The sequence below is a fragment of the Physeter macrocephalus genome, chromosome 13 (assembly GCF_002837175.3).
Source record: "Physeter macrocephalus isolate SW-GA chromosome 13, ASM283717v5, whole genome shotgun sequence".
Taxonomy (NCBI): Eukaryota; Metazoa; Chordata; class Mammalia; order Artiodactyla; family Physeteridae; genus Physeter; species Physeter macrocephalus.
Window position 1 is genome coordinate 9,557,194 of NC_041226.1, and position 15,967 is coordinate 9,573,160.

The 15,967-nt window shown below is 36.6% G+C and overlaps 1 protein-coding gene and 1 pseudogene across 9 annotated transcripts in view; one reads left to right on the forward strand and one right to left on the reverse strand.

Annotated features, from left to right (window-relative positions):
- PDS5B (PDS5 cohesin associated factor B) overlaps positions 1–15,967 on the forward strand; it is a 228,564-nt gene that overhangs the window by 55,829 nt on the left and 156,768 nt on the right. The gene's annotated exons all lie outside the window — the stretch shown is intronic.
- On the reverse strand, positions 5,277–6,013 carry LOC102992932 (40S ribosomal protein S6-like; annotated as a pseudogene).

Genomic DNA, 15,967 nt, shown 5'->3' on the forward strand with positions numbered 1-15,967 from the left:
TGGTTTGGTGGTGCTGAATTCTCTTAGCTTTTGCTTGTCTGTAAAGCTTTTGATTTCTCCATCGAATCTGAAGAGATCCTTGCTGGGTAGAGTAATCTTGGTTATTGGTCCTTCCCTTTCATCACTTTAAGTATATCATGCCACTCCCTTCTGCCTTGTAGAGTTTCTGCTGAGAAATCAGCTGTTAACCTTATGGGAGTTCCCTTGTATGTTGTCATTTTTCCCTTGCTGCTTTCAATAATTTTTCTTCGCCTTTAATTTTTGCCAATTTGATTACTACATGTCTTGGCGTGTTTCTCCTTGGGTTTATCCTGTATGGGACTCGCTGTGCTTCCTGGAGTTGGGTGGCTATTTCCTTTCCCATGTTAGGGAAGTTTTCGACTATAATCTCTTCAAATATGTTCTCTGGTCCTTTCTCTCTTTCTTCTCCTTCTGGGACCCCTATAATGTGAATGTTGTTGCGTTTAATGTTGTCCGAGCGGTTTCTTAGGCTGTCTTCCTTTCTTTTCATTCTTTTTTCTTTATTCTGTTCTGCAGCAGTGAGTTCCACCATTCTGTCTTCCAGGTCACTTATCCGTTCTTCTGCCTCAGTTATTCTGCTATTGATTCCTCCTAGTGTAATTTTCATTTCAGTTATTGTATTGTTCATCTCTATTTGTTTGTTCTTTAATTCTTCTAGGTCTTTGTTAAACATTTCTTGCGTCTTCTCGATCTTTGTCTCCATTCTTTTTCCGAGGTCCTGGATCATCTTCACTATCATTATTCTGGATTCTTTTTCTGGAAGGTTGCCTGTCTCCACTTCATTTAGGTTTTTTTCTGGGGTTTTATCTTGTTCCTTCATCTGGTACATAGTCCTTTGCCTTTTCATCTTGTCTGTCTTTCAGTGAATGTGGTTTTTGTTTCACAGGCTGCGGGATTACAGTTCTTCTTGCTTCTGCCGTCTGTCAAACCTAACATACTTCAGGTAAATCCTTAACTGTTTTTGCTGATGGAAGGTAAATGAGGTATATTATAACTCCAATATGTCCTATTTGACTTTTTATCTTTTTTTCTTGTATAAACTTATTTATTTTTGGCTGCATTGGGTCTTCGTTGCTGTGTGCCGGCTTTCTCTAGTTGCAGCGAGTGGGGGCTACTTTTCGTTGCAGTGCGCAGACTTCTCATTGCAGTGGCTTCTCTTGTTGCGGAGCACAGGCTCTGGGCACACAGGCTTCAGTAGCTGTGGCTCGAAGTCTCTAGAGCACAGGCTCAGTAGTTGTGGCATATGGGCTTAGTTGCTCCGCAGCATGTGGGATCTTCCTGGACCAGGGCTCGAACCCGTGTCTGCTGCATTGGCAGGCGGATTCTTAACCACTGTGCTCCCAGGGAAGCCCCTGAGTTTTTATCTTTAATTCAGTGTTATAAGAAGTAGATAAGAGGCATGTGGATACCTTTAGCCCTTTCTACAATAGTCTAACTCTGAGTAACATTTCTGTCTTTGTCAGTTAGCGTTTGATTAGAGAAGTAAGATTATTGTTGTGATTGGTTTTTACCAATTGTAGGAACTAGTTATACACACCTGAATCTGCTGCTAGGCTTGAAGTTAGCAGGGCTAGTAGTTGGGAAGGGAACATGGGCATGAAGTGGGGGGAGAGGAAGGTTAGAGTGGAACCTGCAAAGAATATTTGGAACTTTTAGAAATGAGTTAGAACCTGTGAGCCCAAACTTGAACTTTCATGACTCTCACTGCTTCCACACCTGCAACCTTGATGATGTAGGTAACCTTCAACCTTGATGATGTAGGTAATCTGCAGTAGGTGTGGCACACCTCACCATGGAGCTGCACACAAACCTGCCCCAGTATTATTTGGAAAAGCAAAGGTGGAGATCTGACAAGAGCTGGAAGAGCTGTAGGCTCAATTGCTGCCCCATGCCAATGAGCCCAAAGTTCCATGACACTGTGTGATTACTGCGGTAACACCTGACCTCAGGTTGACATTCTGAACCTGGCGGCTGCTTCACTTTTGTCTTCTAATCTCATGGGAATTTTTTTTTTTTTTTCTTTTTGAGGCCAACCCTAACCCACAACCATGCAGGGAATGAATGGTGTTTGGGAAAATGTATTTGCAACCCGGCTAAGGTAAAAAGCCATCACAGACCCACGACACCAGTGCACACCTCTTTTTATTATATTTACCTTATAAATAAAGACAATTACAAAAGTATGCTTTTCGTGAACATAATGCATCTGTCCTTTGTTCACCTGATAACATACAAATGCTCTCCTTAAGAGAGGATACAAAATCCCTTTATCCATAGGTGGGTTAATTTTTTTTCTGCCTATGTCACATTTTCTACTTAATATCCTGTAACTTAAATACGGAGATAAGAGATTAGCTACTATCAGATGGTTGTAGAAAGGGAGATAAGAAATAAGTTGGTTAATATATATACAAATTTTTTATATCATAAAAGGAAGAAATACTCATTAGAATTTGCATTTCTGCAACTAGTCATGTGGTTGTAGTTGCTGTCTATAATTATCTTCTGCTGTCATTCCACAGTCCCTCTGTTCTTGGCAATACCTCAGCTGGTTGTGGTTTCTTGCCTGATGGGGTGACCTAAATCTTCATTCCTTAAGGGTCTGGGTCATTAGCAGTCCTGCCTGGATTGTTTCCACTGACTTTAATCACAGTACATGGAAATACTAAGTGGCCTCCCAGAGGAACTCCTGCATTCCAGACATACTTTCTGTTAGCCCCTCTTGTGTGTTAGCAACCTGACTTTCCCCTTGATTGTGAGATCAGAACCCTAGTTGGTTCTGTAACCCCCTTCTTTGTCTGTTGATTCATTGGCACGAATAACCCAAAGTGGCTAGGTGGCAGTCTCAACTTCCACTGTAATGGAATCGTTTCTGCATCCCTTGGTGGACACTAAGACCTTCCAAAGGAACTATATGGGCATAGATGGGTATAGGTGGGAAAGTGATGTGGTGTGTTGTATGTGTCAGTGAATTGGGAAGCAAAGTAAATCTGTTTAGAGTGAGAATGAGTTAATACAAATTAATATAGTACATTTCACAATACTTGGGGAGTTAGTAGGATACTCTATATGAAATATTTACTTTGAAAGAAGGGTAAATATATTCAGAACGTGTATATAGTTTTTTCTTTTTTATTATCCCACATTTAATAATGGGCAGATGGTTGGTAGCTGTTGAGTTTGAATCTATGTGTTTTTTTGTTTGTTTTTTGGCCACACGGCATGTGGGATCTTAGTTCCCCGACCAGGGATCGAACCTACGCCCCCTGCATTGGAAGCGTGGAGTCTTAATCACTGGACCGCCAGGAAAGTCCCAAGTTTTGAGTCTAGATCTGATACAATTCTTGGATTTTTTGTTTACCTAAAGGAGGAAATAAGAATTACATTTACTATTTTGAGCTTTTATAAATTAATTTTAAAGAATATAGAAGTGAACATAAATGACTTCATCTTCACAAATGAAAATACTACAGTAGTGTTGCTTGTCATATCTACTCTAAAAATGGAAGGAGGGTGAGCCTGGAGTCAGACCACCTGGCTTTAAATTCCAGCTCTTCTGCTTACCATGAATTTCTGTTAACTATGGCTCTGTAACAATCCCCCCCAACCCCACAATTTCAGTGGCTTAAAATGAGTGTGCGTTATTACTCATGAATCTGTAGATCGCATGGATGGTTCTGATCACCTGGGCTAGATTTGGCAGATTTCATCTAGGATAGCTCATAACATCGGTTGTCACCTGGCAGATTGTCGGGAAGCTGGCTGATCTATGGTGGCTTCTCACATTTCTGGCTGTTGGCTGACTCTCTGCTGGATGATGGAGGGTGACTGAGGCACATGTCTCTCATCATTTATCAGGCAAGTCTGGACTTCTTCACATGGTGGTGGCAGGATTCTTAGAGAGGTAGGAGAAACAAGCAAGGTCTCTTGAGGTCTGCACTTGGAACTGGCACAACATCACTTCTGCCACGTTCTGTTGGTTCAAGGCAAGTCATGAGGCCAGACAGGATTCAAGATGTGGGGAAATGAGCTCTACCTCTTGATGGGAGGAGCTGCAGTGTCACATTGCTAGGGGTATGGATACTAGGAGGGGTGGAGAATTGGGGCCATTGTATAAGCACTTTACCATACAACATGATGATGCACAAATCTCTTCATCCCTTTGAATCTGTTTCCTAACCTGTAAAAATGGCTAGGAGAGTAACGATTCTTTTAGGTAAAATAAACTGTGTGAAGTGTCTATGGTATTGCCTTAATATATGCCAATATGTGCTCAGTAAATGTTTATTATTATTACTTGTAATGATTAGGTGTTCTATATTCATGACTAAAATACTCATAATAATCCTGTGATGCTGTCATTATTGCCTTCTTATAGCTGAGGAGACAGACTGAATTGCTTAAGTTACCAATATGCCCAGGTTGGTGGTAGACCCAACGCTGAACCAAGGATTTTTGTTTTTGCTTTGAAAACCTAATACTGGCCTTTGAGAGCCAGTACAGTGGTAAAACATGGGGGCTCTGGAACTGTTAGAGTCCTTGTCCCAGACCTTACTAGCCTTTCAGCCTTGGGCACATTATGTAACCTCTTTGTGCCTCACTTTCCTAGGAAAGGAGATTGCTTACCTCCCATCATTGTTGGTGAGGATTAAATGAATTAATATACATTGTTTAGAACTACAAGCACAGGCCTTGTAGTTCTACATACATGCTCTATATGTTATTCCTTTTCTTCTTATTATTACACTATGCTGCCTTTAGTCCAAACCTTTAAAAAAGCTTTCTTATTGAAATATTAAATGAGGCTGAAGTTATCACCCTTTTCTTTTTAGAGCCATCTAATTTTTTCATGAAGTAGTATTAATCTTTATGGTTAGTTTCCTAATATAGTAATTATGGATTTTACTGATGTGAATTGGTTCTATGGGGACGTTTCAATTTGAGGAAAAACTATTCCACGGTACTTTGTTTTTTTTTCTCCATCTCCTTTCTGAGCTTTTCTTGCACAATGTCATTCATTTCTGTGGCTTCTGTTTAATGTTGGTTACTCTCAAATCAACATCTGAAGTTTGACCTCACTCCTGAGTTTCATTCCTTAATTGGTTTTTCTTTCTCCTCTCTCCAGTTAGTTATTAAATTTACTATTTTTGTTATCTCTCATACTCTTCTTCTTTATGCTTATTGCTTTTGGTTTAGTGCAGATTTTTTTTTTTTTTTGATATCTGACCTTATTTATTTGTTACTCTTAGAACATCTTATTTTTGACCGGACTCAGAGGTAGAAGCTTTCAGAGAGGACAGCCTCCCTCTCTTGGTAGTCTCTTCCTGGCATTTTTCTTTGGCCTCCTTCATTCTCTTGGCCAAAGTTTAGCATATTCTGCAGCCTTTCTTTATTTTTCTTGGTACACTGTTCCTTCAGAGCAATATGCTGATGTTTGTGTTGCAGAACAGGTGGAATAACAAACAATCTTGTGTGCCTTGGTCCTAGGTTACTTACTCTCTTTGTTCAGGGGCTTTCTCACAACACACTGGTGGACATGATCTTCTCTAGAGAGATTGAAAAGTTTGCGAATTTTAGCGATTTTTGTCCCGAGTCGACGAGGCACAGTAGTATCAGTGTGACTTCAGGAATATCCTTCTCTCTCTTTTTTTTTTTTTAAATAATGACCAAGTTGAAAACACTTAGACTGGTGTCCACAATGCAACCCTGAACAGATTTGCACTTTCTTTCTCCAGTCTTCCTTGGTCTGTAACAGGACTGCCCCTTAGTAGCAGATGGACATGGCCATGGGGAGGCACCCTGATTCATGGGAAACCTTGTTTGTCGTTCCCACCAATGATTTCGACCACATAACACTTCCATTCTTTACCCAGAGCATTAGCAGCAACTTCTGTGACCATGCGCTTCTCATAAAAGGTACAAAGTTTGCATTCAGTCCCAGTTCAGTGAGTTTCTGGCATCTAGTGGCTGGGAAAGAGATGTCCAGTTTCATCCTGAAGCAGCTGACCAGCTCCGAGGTGCTGCAAAAAAAGAGCTCATCATTTTTTTCTTAAATTAGTTTAGAAGCCTCCTAATCAGCCTCTTAACTCCATTCTTACCTTTTCCCAATCCATTCTCCAGGGACTGTCAAAATAGTTTATGTAAAAAACATTTGATCATTTTATTCGTTTGGTTAAAATGTTAACTTCACATTGCTTGCAAGAAAAAATAAAGTTGAGCGTTCAGGGCTCTTGATGAAATCTGTCTCTGCTTCCCTCTCCAGCAGAATCTTTAGTTACTTTGCAGCAGAATTTCTGACTTCTGCTGTGTGAAATTATCCAGGACTGTTATATTCTCTTGCATGTCTGTGCATCTGCGTGTGCTTTTAATTTCATGTGAAATCCTCTGCGTATGTTTGTTCTGTTGGCACACTTTGCACATCTTTTTAAAGATTTAGCTCAAGTGTGATTTTTCAGGGAAGGTTTCCTTATCCCTACTACATACTTTCAGACTCCTGATTCTTTGCCTGGATTGGTATATGATTTATTATAGCTTTTATCCCATTGGTGTTTTTAAACATCCCTTTTTGGATATAATTCACATACAATACAGTTCACTAATTTAGTGTACAGCTCAGTGGTTTAGTATATTTAGAGTCATGCATCTGTTACCACAGTCAATTTTAGAACATTTCATTACCCTGCAAAGAAACCCACACCTTTTAGCCAACACCCCCTAACATCTCATCTCCCTTCCCCTCCCCTCTGCAACCGCTAATCTGCTTTCTGTCTCTATAGATCTGCCTATTCTGTACATTTCATATTAGTGGAATCATTTAATATTTGGTCCCTTGTAATTGGTGTCTTTAACTTAATGTTGTCAAAGTTCATCTGTGTTGCGGTATGTGTCAGTGCTTCATTTCTTGTTATTGCCAAATATTCCATTATATGGCTAGACTATATTTTATCCATTCATTAGTTGATGGGTATTTGGGTTGTTTCTACTTTAGCTTTTATGAGTAATACTATAATGAGCATTCATGTAAAAATTTATGTGTAGACATGTTTTTATTTCTGCTGGATCATATGTTAACTTGGTTTAACTGTTTGAGGAAAAGCCAAAGCTACAGCACCATTTTACATTCCTACCATTGGTGTATGAAGGTTTTAATTTCTCTGCATCCTTGCTCACACTTGTTATTGTCTGTCTTTTAGATTATAGCCATCTTAGTGGGTGTGAGCTGGTACCTCATTGTGGTTTTGATTTGCATTTCCTGATGGTTAATGATGTTGAGCAACTTTTCATGTATGTATTAACCACTTGTGTATCTTTGGAAAACTATTCAGATCGTTTGGCCATTTTAAAATTGAGTTGTGATAGTTTTTTGTATACTCTAGATACAAACCCCTTAGCGGATACGTATATGATTTACATAAATTTTCTCCCATTCTGTTGGTAGCTGTTACACTTTCTTGATGTTACCCTTTGAAGCGCGAACGTTTTTTGTTTTTGTTATAAATCCCCACTTATCCTTGTTGTATTCAGAGTTGAGCCCAGTCTCTCTCCTCTATTGCTATAGTCTTGACACTTAAAGGGGTCCAGAATAAGCTATCATGGCATAAAAATTATTTTGAGAAGAAGGCATTTGAGTTCCTGAAATCTCTTATCTGCCTAAAAACATAACTTCCCCAAAGAACTCAATTGTCATAAATACCCTTCCTGGAGCAGCCAGGGAAGATTGACTCTTATCACTGGAGATGAGAAGTCTCCACACCACACCTAAACAGACATTGTCACAAAACTTCCCTGTCTCCCATTTGTTCTTGTCAGGGCCCATTTATCTTTTCAAAAAAGTCATCAATGCCCTTCTCCTATTAAGATGCTATATATAAGCCTCAGATTTTAAATGTCTCCTTGAGTCACATTTTTCTGTGAACTCCTATGCATACATACATGAATAAAAATCTGTCTTTTGCTAATTTCGTGTATGGGAGGAAAAAAATCTGTTTCCTCTATCCATCCTAAATTCATTGGCTGGGACCCTACAAATTAGACTGACAAAAGAACAATGCATTTTTAGAGAACTGACAAGGCGAAGGAAAAGGACATGAGTTTCTAAGGGTGGCAAACTGTGGAAAATTAAATATATGGGGAATTAATGGAAGATAAGGGCTACTTAGTAAAGTTAAAATGTTTAAAAAATTGAGACTTCCCTGGCGGTCCAGTGGTTGGGACTTCGCCTTACAGTGCAGGGGGTGCAGGTCCAATCCCGGGTGAGGGATCTAGGATCCCACATGACTCGTGGCCAAAAACGCAAAACATAAAACAGAAGCAATATTGTAACAAATTCAATAAAGACTTTAAAAATGGTCCACATCAAAAAAATATTTTAAAAAAATCTTTAAAAAATTGAGATATGATTGACATATGCCATATTAGTTTCAGGTGTACAACATAATGATTTGGTATTTGTATATATTGTGAAATGATCACCACAATAAGTCAAGTTATATAGTTAACATCCATCACCACACCTACACTTTTTTTTTTTTATGGAAAGAACTTTTTAAGATTTACTCTCTTAGCAGATTTCAAATATACAATGCAGTATTATTAATTATAGTCACCATGCTGCACTTACATCCCCATGACTTATTTTATAACTGAAAGTTTACCTTTTGACCACGTTCACCCATTTTGCCCACTTCACCCTCCACCTGTGGTAGCCACCAATGTAATTTGTTCCCTCTATCTGTGAATTCAGTTTTTTGTTTTGTTTAGATTCCACATATAAGTGAGATCATACAGTATTTGTCTTTCTCTCTCTTATTTCACTTAGCATAATGCCCTCCAGTTCCATCTGTGTTGTTGCAAATGGTAGGATTTCCTTCTTTCATTTAATGGCTGAATAATATTCTATTGGAATTAAATTTGGAATTGAATTCCAGCTTTGTCAATTACAAGAGTTATGACCTGTGGGCTATGGACATGTTGCTTCTATTAATCCTTTCTAAGCATGAGCCTCATATATTTCAGGGTTGCTGGAAAGATGAGTAACACCAAGTATTGAATACATAAAAGTAATTTATGTAGTTCCTGGCAAATAGATGCTCAATGAATGTTAGTTTTATTCTTTCATTTACTATGTAGTAAATACAATAACTTGGCAATCTAGAAGTAGACTTTTGTTTTCAAAATACTATTTTCATAATGTACTTGCCTGCAGCCAAAGACTTCCTTAGTAGTTCCATCCTGAGTTCTAGAAATATTTCATAGTGCTAAGCTAGAACTGGTAATTACTTTTTTTATTTAAAAAATTTTATATTTGAAAAACACAAATGGAGGTCATGCTGTATGTATTGTTTTGCCTTTTCAATTTTTTTTTAACATCTTTATTGGAGTATAACTGTTTTACAATAGTGTGTTAGTTTCTCCTTTACAACAAAGTGATAGTCCATGCTCTAGTAGGTCTGTGTTTTATTCCTGTCCTACCACTAATCTCTTCATGACATTTTTTTTTCTTAGATTCCATATATATGTGTTAGCATACGGTATTTGTTTTTCTCCTTCTGACTTACTTCACTCTGTATGACAGACTCCAGTTCTATCCACCTCATTACAAATAACTCAGTTTCATTTCTTTTTATGGCTGAGTAATATTCCATTGTATATATGTGCCACATCTTCTTTATCCATTCATCTGTTGATGGACAGTTAGGTTGCTTCCATGTCCTTGCTATTGTAAATAGAGCTGCAATGAACATTTTGGTACATGACTCTTTTTGAATTATGGTTTTCTCAGGGTATATGCCCAGTAGTGGGATTGCGGGGTCGTATGGTAGTTCTATTTGCAGTTTTTTATGCCTTTTCAATTTAATGATGTATTTTGGACTTTGATCTGGGTCAGCACATAAATTGCATCATCACTTTTAGTTTTGTATGTTTATACCAAAAATTGCTTAACTTTACTGTTGTAGGATATATAATTTTACATACTTTTCTGTCACACTCATCTCTGCATGTAAATATATTTAATAAAATGTAGCCCATGTTGCCATTGCTTGGTATCTTGGGGTTCAAACTGGCATGTGGAGAAGACAGAGTCAAGGAACTGGGATAGAATTAGAGTCAAGAGCAGTAATGGAACCATACCGAAAGCCTTCTCTACTTTGGGATTACTATCTATTTCCCCAAGACAATAAACTCTTTTTTGTTGTTGAATGTAGTTGGACTAGGAAATTTTGTTCCTTGATAATTCACAAATCCAAATGGATACTGTGAGCACTCTTTTTTTTTTTAAATTAATTAATTAATTAATTTTTGGCTGCGTTAGGTCTTTGTTGCTTCGCACGGGCTTTCTCTAGTTGTGGCGAGCGGGGGCTACTCTTCGTTGTGGTGTGCAGGCTTCTCATTGCAGTGGCTTCTCGTGTTGCGGAGCACAGGCTCTAGGCACGCGGGCTTCAGTGGTTGTGGCGCGGGGGCTCAGTAGTAGTGGCACCCAAGGGCTTAGTTGCTCCGCAGCATGTGGGATCTTCCCAGGCCAGGGCTCGAACCCGTGTCTCCTGCATTGGCAGACGGATTCTTAACCACTGCACCACCAGGGAAGTCCCTGTGAGCACTCTTATCTTGCACTTGTCTAAGTGGAAATGCTCTCGTGTTTTGTAACTAAGTTTAATTATTTGCTCTTTACTTCTGAAAGGTACTGTTCATTATATTAAAGAATCTCTCCTCTTTTCCTGGTTTGTTCTAAGAGAGATTTATATAAATCAGGAATCGAGAGTAGTTTAATTTAGATGATCTTGTGTTTTTTTTTTTTCATTTGCTTGTCAATATAATTCATTCATTAATAGATTCTCTGATGTTGACAGTCTTTGCAGAGAGAACTCATTTGCAAGAGAGAGATTGTACACTAGTGAGAAGTGAAATCATGTGCATACTTATTATTTGTCTCAGCTAAAACAAATTCCTGATCTATGGTCGAACCACCTGTGTATCAGTACTTCTGGCTTGGAGAATTGCCATATCCCCATCAGCTTAAATCTGTTTTACTGTAAACCATGTATTTACTCTTTAGGGTGATGGAGTTATTCTGATTATCTAGGGCAGTTAGGGCCTATTTAATGGAGTTAGATATTACTGCTACCCTAAATTCATTGTAGCTACATTATCAAAGAGGGGTGTAATGGTTGTAGGGGAGGCAGGCACATACCCACATTGTTTTGGGTATCTTGACAGTGTGAAAATAAGAGATAAGTAAGATATATAAATATTTGAAAGGAAGGGACCAATGTGGCAAACAGTGTGGTTAGCTTCTTTCTTGCAAATGGAGCTCAGATTTGTTACATGTGCTTGGGGGGAGGCTGGTCCCTAGTGAACCACAAGGGTTAAATGAGAGTAGTTTAAACCAACTGTGGCAGTTTCATTTCCCTTGCTAGCATCTGGTTTAATAATGGTGTTATTACCTGTTTCAATTTTTGCTAGTTCATTGTGTGTAAAATCCTTCCTTACTGTGGTCTTATTTTTATTTTTCTCATTACAAAGGAGAGAGGGGACAACTTGTCAAATGTTTAATGGATATTTATTTGTCTTTTGTAATGCACCTGATAGTGACACTTTTTTTCTGTTTGGTTGTGTTTTTCTTCCCTATTTGTACGTGTTCTTTGTATATTCTGGTTACTAACTTTAAAAAAAAAGTTGAGTTGTAAATACCTTCTCCCATATTGAGGTATTAATTTTAACGTAGTAAAGGTTATTAATCTTTTATTTCGTGGTTTATTTTTTTATTTATATTTAGTTTGGTTTAAGAAATCTTTCCAGACTTGGGCAATAAAAAATGTCTCTTGTTTTAAACCTTTGTCTTTCATTTAATTTCACTGGGGATGCTTTTGTTTTTTTTCCTCATCAGTAGTGGGATAGGGATTGAAATCCATTTTTTCCTTTATGAATATTCAGATTCCTTTGTTAAAGAGTCCATCTTTTCTGCATTGATCTGCAAAACTAACTCTATCACAATCAAGTTACCATATGTGTGTATGTCTATTTTTAGACTCATTTCTGTTCCATGATCTATATGTCTGTCCACACTGTAATAACTTATGCTTTCTGTTAGGGCAAATTCCTCCCCACTTCATTTTTCATGTGTGTTTTAGCTTTTTGCAAATCTGAATAGTTTTAAAATCTGGTGCTAAGGTTTTTCAGGTGCTCTGTTGACTTATTTATCTGTAAGATACTTCGGGGGAGAATTGCTATCTTTATGATATGAACATAGTATATCTTTGTAAGCATTTCTATTTTGTATAATGTTTTTTAGTAAGGTGTTACAGTTTTTCATAATATAGGTCTTAAGCATGTTTGGTTAGGTCTTCAAAATGTACCTTGAAATATTTTTTTTAAATTTTAATTTACATTTTCAGTTGCTTTGGCTGGTTTATGGAAATGCAGTAGATTTTTGCATACTAATCTGCCTACCTTATTAAACTTTTTGTTTTCCAATATTTTGCTGTTTATGAGTTTCTACATAGCAAATTATATCACCTGCAAATAATGAGACTGTAGTTTCTTTCTAATCCTTATACACTGATTTCCTTTTCTTAGTGTACTAGCTAGAATCTTCTGGTAAATATTAAAGAGCAGTAGTGGTAGTGGAATTATTATTATTTTTTGGCTTTAGAGGGAATAATTGATACGTTTCACCATTAAGAATGATGTTTGTTGGTTTTTGGTAGATAACCTTTATTTAGGTAAGCGTATTTTCTTTTCTTGTATTTTTAGCAAATGGGCATTGATTTCTGCATGTGTTGAGATAGGTTTCTTTCTTCTTTCAGTGTGTTGATGTAGTAGATGATGTTGATAGATTTTTCTGGTTATAAACCAACCTTGCATTATTAGGATAAACCCAAGTTGGTCATAAGATAGCTACACTGTCCAATATAGAAGCCACTAGCCCCATGTGGCAGTTTAATTTTAATGAGAATTAAGCAAATTTAAAATCCAGTTTCTTAGGCATACCAACCACATTTCAAGTGTTAATTGTAGCTAGCGGCTATGATATTGGACAGTGCAAATTATAGAACGTTTCCATCGCAGGAAGTTCTGTTGAGCAGTGCTGTGATATAGCTGTCTTTTAAGATACGTTGCTGGAGTTATGTGGTTAATCCATGTATGTATGTTTGCTTATGAGTCTTTGTAGTATTTTTTGATTTTCATGTCAGAGTTTTATTAGTTTCACAGAAAGATAGAAAATATTCTCATTGTGTCTGTTTTCTGGAAGCTTTTGTATAAGATGGAACCATTCTGTTCTTTGAAAATTTGAAACAGCTCATTAAGCCTGATGTTTCGTTTGTGGGAATATTTCAATTTTCAGTTTCTTTAATGATTACTGGTCCATTTAGATTTTTAAATTTCTTCTGGAATAAGGTTTTGTTATTTATGTTGTTTTTCTAGGAAATTATATCACCTGAGTTACCAAATTTATTGGCATAAAGCAGGGGTCAGCAAACTATTGCCCACCGGCTGCCTGCCTCTTTTTGTAAATAAAGTTTTATTGGAATACAGCCACACTCATTCATATTGTCTGTGATTGCTTTAGTGCTATAAGTGCAGAGTTAGGAAAGAAGGTATGAGCCATAAGCCAAAAGCATTTATTGTCTAGTCTTTTAAGAAAAAGTTTGCCAATCCTTGGCTTAAAGTATTCTTTATCATGCTTTTAATACCTGTACTAATGTCTGTAGTTACATTCTTTTTTTATTCCTAATGTTAATTTTAAAAATTTCTATTCTTGATCAGCCTTATCAGAAATTTGCCAATTTTTGGCTGTTTCGATGTGTTCTCCTAATTAACTTCTGCTCTTCATTATTATTTTTCTCTATTCTTTGGGTTCATTTTTGTTTTATTTCCTTTTCCTGGCTCCTTAGGTTTCATGCTTAACTTCTTTATTTTAACCCTTTTTTTCTTTTCAGTATAAACATAAAAGGCTCTCAATTTTCCTTTTTATACTACTTTCCCTAATTACTACAAGTTTTGTATCTATTTTTTCTTACATCTCTGTTATAATTATTGTTTGTGTGTTTTTACATTTCCTAATACATGGACATATTTATCTTTTTGTTTTCTACTGATTGATGACATTTTAGTCAGAAAGATGTGGTCGGTGATACTTGGATTCTTTTGAATTTGTTGTATACCAGATTGTGCTTAATTTTCCTAAGTGTTATATATTGTGCTTGAGAAGAATGTGTAAGGGTGCAGGGTTCTATAAATGACCAACAAGTCAAGCCTGTTAATTATCTTATTTAAGTTTTCTATATCTTTGTTAATTTTTCTAGTGTGTAATATGTCAGTAGTGGAAAAGGTGTTAAAACTCTTTGTACTCTGTTCATGGATATGTCCCTTTATCCCTGTGGTTTTATCAGTTTTTGCTGTATTTTAATGTCATTTAATAGTTCATGTAAATTTAAAATTAACTTCCTGGTGATTTCACTCTTTTAATTATTTTGTGATGACTTCTTTATGATGATGTCATATAACTCTTTATGTTTTAAAATCTGTTTGGTCTGATAATAATGTAGGTACCCACTTTTCTTTTTCTTGTAGTTTCCATTTTCTGTTTGCCCAACCTTTCCCTTTTCTTTGCTTGCTTTTATTTCTTTTTAAAGATTTATTTTTATTTTACCACAATCCATTTCTTTTTTATTAAAGTTTCTTTTAATTGAATAAATTTGACATGTAACATTGTGTAAGTCTGAGATGTACAGCATATTACTTTGATACATTTATATACTGTAATATTGTTGAAGTAGTGGTACTAATCATAGTGCATAATTATAGTACAACATTATTGTCTATATTTATTATTCTGTGCATAGATCTCTATGGCTTATTTACTACTTGTTACAAGTTTGTACCCCTGAGCACCATTAGTCTTATCCCCCATTCTTTCTACCCCATGCATCCCCTGGCAACCACCATGTTACTGTGTTTTTTTATAGGTTTACCTTTTTGGATTCCACTTACAAGTGATAGCATGTCTTTCTCTGATTTACCTCACTTAGCATAATGTGCTCAAGTTCCATCCATGTTGTCACAATGGCGGGATAACCTCCTTTCTCATGGTTGAATAATATTCCTTTGTGTATATATACCACCTCTATTTTATCCATTTATCCATTGGCCTTTGGGGTTTTTTAATATTCTGGCTATTGTGAATAATACTGTGATAAACATGAAAGTGCATGAATTTCGTCAAAATCCTGTTTTCATTTCCTTTGAGTATATACTCTGAAGTGTAATTGCTGGATTGTATGGTAGAAATATTTTTCTTTTTCTTTGAGGAACAGCCATGTTGTTTTTATTGAACAACCATGTTGTTTTCCATAATGCTTGGACCAATTTACATTCCCACCAACAATTTATAAGAGTTCCCTTTTCACCACATCTTTGCCAGCACTTGTTGTCTCTTGTCTTCTTGGTGTGATGGCCATTCTAACATGTGTGAGGGGATATCTCATTGTATTGATTTGTATTTACCTGATGATTAGTGTGATGTCAAGCATCTCTTCATATGCCTGGTGGCCATTTTGATGTTCTTTTTTTGGAAAATGTTTATTCTGCCCATTTTTTAATTGGATTTTTTTTTTGTTATTAAGTTCTTTATATTTTGTATATTAACTCGTTATCCAGTATATGGTTTGGGTAAATTTTCTCTCTGTACGTTTTTTGATTTTGCTGTTTCTTTTGCTGTGCAGAAGCTTTTGAGTTTGATGTAGTCCCATTTGTTGATTTTTGCTTTTGCTGTTTGTGCTTTTGGTGAAGTCTAAAAAATCATTGCCAAAACCATTATTGGTGAGCTTCTTCCCTACATTTTCTTCTAGGAGCTTAATGGTATCAGGTCTTGTGTTTGTCTTTGATCCACTTTGAGTTAATTTTTGTGAGTGGTGTTAGATTGAGGTCCAGTTTCTTTGTTCTGCAT